This window comes from Littorina saxatilis, linkage group LG4 (assembly GCF_037325665.1).
Source record: "Littorina saxatilis isolate snail1 linkage group LG4, US_GU_Lsax_2.0, whole genome shotgun sequence".
Classification (NCBI taxonomy): domain Eukaryota; kingdom Metazoa; phylum Mollusca; class Gastropoda; order Littorinimorpha; family Littorinidae; genus Littorina; species Littorina saxatilis.
Genome location: NC_090248.1, coordinates 27,419,386 through 27,423,338, shown reverse-complemented (window position 1 = coordinate 27,423,338; position 3,953 = coordinate 27,419,386).

Here is a 3,953-nt window from a genome sequence, read left to right as displayed (position 1 = left end):
CGCTCACCAAACGGGAACATCCTAGGTGCCCTACGTAAAGAGCGAGCAATTTTTAAAGAATTAATTTTGCGGATTGTCTCAGAGACAATCGGACCGTGGTGCGTTTTGGCGCTAGACCTAACTTTTAAAATCTAAATAATAAATTGACAGCTTGTTACACAAACATTCTTAAATCATAAAATAATTCTTTTTTCATCAAGACAAAATCAGTACAATTCGAAGTTTTGAAAGTTTGAAAAACGAAAATCCCAGAAGCAGGGTCACGCAAGATCGTGATTCTCGTAGCAGACGACGGTTTATGCCTATTGCCAGTTCCTCTGAACAGTCAAAAGCCATCGCGAGAGTTCTTGTGAACCACAGTCGTTTGTTTCGTGCATAGTCAGAGGTACATAATAACGTGCTATTGCAGATAAGCTCACATCGAGTCGCATTCAAATTACTAACTGACGACTACATTGTGAAAAAGGGAAACTGGATCACAAGGGTTCACAATGGGTCAGGGGTAAGATAAACCACGCAAAAATAAATTCTTTGAAAATTGCTCGCTCTTTACGGAGGGCACCTAGGATGTTCTCAAGCGGTGAGTGTTTAAATGAAAGGGTGTTTGTACTGTGTGTAAAAGCCTGACAGTATCTGTGATGGTTTACGGGAGGCTTACTGTGCCTTTGAATGTTGATCTGACCTAAATCACTTCATTTTGATCCCTCACAATTAATTGTCTCCTTGTTAATGCTGCGTCGCTCAAAAGAAATAACGGTTTTAGGCGTGACGAAAAAAATAACAGCGCCGATCCGGATTACGATGATAAATACAAGACTTATTTTACAACCATTTGACAAAAAATACATACATCCCCAGTGGCGACTCACATAACGAAATCGTGTTTTCGTGTTTTGAACTTGCCGGTGTTACAGTTCGTAGCTGACGACGTCAGCTACAAGAAAAACACGTGTATTTGTTTGCTTTGTCTTTATTACACATTTCTATCTACATTTACCACTAAAACACCAAATTGTATACTTTATTTTGCAAGTGAATCGTTATCATAAACAAGAGGCGAAGCCTTCAAGGCTCACGTAAGAAATCGACAAACAGTAACACAAACTCAATCACTCCGTCACACATACACACACACACACACACACACACACAGTAAGCATCTATAGGTGAAACTGTGCAAGAAAGCGAGACCCTGGATCTGCCAACTAGTCTCGGCCCGCTCACAATAACAATGACCGAGACTTTCAGTAATTCCTTTGCGTGACGTCTAACCCTCTTACGTCATAATGTGACGTCTTCAAATAGTTTCTACTAGCACTTAAGCCCGGCTTCGCCCGGGAGCCGGTAAGCGGAGCCCTGTAGCAATTTAAGACGCTCGCTATTCCATTATCATTAGCTTTACCTCCTGTGTTTGGATACAAAAAAAGAGTAAGACAAAAAAGAGTTATCTCCCTTACCTTCTAGAAATTTCCGGAATTGTCCAGTTAATTTTTCATTCTTCATTTCTTCCCCTCATAGGAGCAACAGCGAGTCTCTAATATCATTTACCATCTCAGAGGTATGGCGACCACAGACAAAAAAGAGTTATCTCCCTTACCTTCTAGAAATTTCCGGAACTGTCCAGTTAATTTTTCATTCTTCATTTCTTCCCCTCATAGGAGCAATAGCGAGTCTCTAATATCACTGGCATGATGTGCTTGCTACTCGTAAACATTATTCGCGATGATCTGGAAGGCAGGGAGGGGGAGCATGGGGCAGGGTTAGTGTGTGTGTGTGTGTGGGGGGGGGGGGGGGGGGGGGGGGCGGGATGATAGCGGGCGGGGGGTAACCCTTGAGAATGACACGGTATACTGGTTTGATGAGAGTTACCTCCCTTCCGTGGGTGACAAAGCATGACTTACCTCCCTTGCACTATGTAGACTGTATTGATAGATGGGGAGGGTCATTATCCGAGGAAGGAAACAATGTCTGGAGAAACTAAAACCCAGGTGCACATCTGCGGCACCTAGGGAGTGTACATGCACACTATCTTGTTCCTGCCTCTTGCCATCTCAGAGGTATGGCGACCACAGACACACAGACACACAGACACACAGACAGACACTCTCTTTTATTATATGTATAGATAGATAGATAGATCACACACGTCAAACACTTTTGACCGAGACGTAATCTTCTTATGCGAGCTTTATCCATAGACTCGGAAATGTTAAAGTTTCTATCACACACACACGCACGCACGCACGCACGCACGCACAGACAGACAAAGTTTATCATCGCAGGCTACACTTACGTGAGCCAAAAATAACGTTATCACAAGACGAACAAAGGGAAGACACTCTATTATGCAAAGTTTCTCAGAGCGCGTCTGCTTCGTCTCAACTGTTTCGCGCGAATCGTGTAGATCTATTTTTTGCGGAAACCTCCCGAAGAAATGCAGTCTCAGCGGCATCCACCATAGTCGTTTTTATTTGGAATGTGACGTCCTGTTCTTCGTCAGGTCACGCCTATCTGGAAAATTAAGCGTCGCACAGAACCAGCGCCCTTCCATTATTTAGTTGCAAGTGTAATTTCAGTTCGAGAAAGACAATGTCAAATGTTAATAAAAAAAATAAAAACTTTGAAAATTATCATTTTATTGCAAGAAAGAGGTTGAACATTATAAAAGTACAAATTGCACAATGATTTTATGGTGTTCATAGTACCTTAAAATGCTGTGAACCCAAAACACGTTTTTGATCCAGAATTCCGTGCCATCTCTGGCACATCCATGACACGGCATCCAACTCTTGTTCTGTCATATAAAAACAATTACTCTTGTTTGCAAATGTACTAATGCTTCGATATTTGTGACACAAGTTTGGATAATTTGTATTCAAAGCGCACAAAGTAACGGGGACACATATTCACCCTAATGACCTCGGACCTTTCAGTAGAAAAAGCACGAATGTTTCACCCATTCTCAGCAATGAGGTGCAATAGAAGATTTTCAACAATAAGATTTTCAGCAGTCTAAAATAGTAAGAACCCCCGCCTCGGACAAGATTTTTCACAACATCCCGCGGAGCGTGTTCCACTCTTTCGATCGGCAGTATATCCTGCGATTGAGAAGGACAACTAACTCTGATGAGTATGTTACGTATGCAGCGCGCGCACTATATTGTACCCTTTTTTTTTCTCGAAAATCAGCGTTTACGAGTTCATCGGAGTTCACAATTTGCTGCGCAAATGCTCGCTGACACGCGGCTTTTTCGTAGGGCCTATAAACTTTGACGCAGGCATATATTGTGAGCGCCAGGCCTTACGAGTAACTCACTTTGCTAAAAATTATCATCTTCCTTGCTGACTTCACCTTCCCCCGTCCCTGAATAATGATGATGAGATAAGGAAGATTCGCCGCTGTGTAGCGCAAGTCAACAGCTCTAATTGTAAGTGTTTTACAATTCCTATAAAAACAACAACACAATCACTAGCACACATACATACTTTCTTTCATTAAACACACCATTTTTTTATTTTTTTTTAAATACACAGGTATCCATTTCCAGCTGGTTGGCCTGTAGGTTGCTCCACAAAAAACGGGTCGGTTGTCTGTCGGAGTCCGGGGACGCTACTCTTCTTTCAGTTGACATTTTGTTAGACGAGGGAGAGCAGTTATGTCCCTCTGACTCAGCTTTCTCTTTACTTCTGCATGTTTTATGTGTCAGGAATAAACGCGCACGGACACACAATCACGCTTCACACTAACGTACACAACAACACACTACTTGACACACACACATTCACACAATGAAACATAAACATTGAGATTTTTCCGATCTCCTAGGTCAACGTACGTGCAGACCTGCTATAGTGACTTAACCCCCTTCGTGTGCACACGCAAGCACAAGACCAAGTGCGCACGGAAAAGATCCTGTAATCCATGTCGGAGTTCGGTGGGTTATGGAAACACG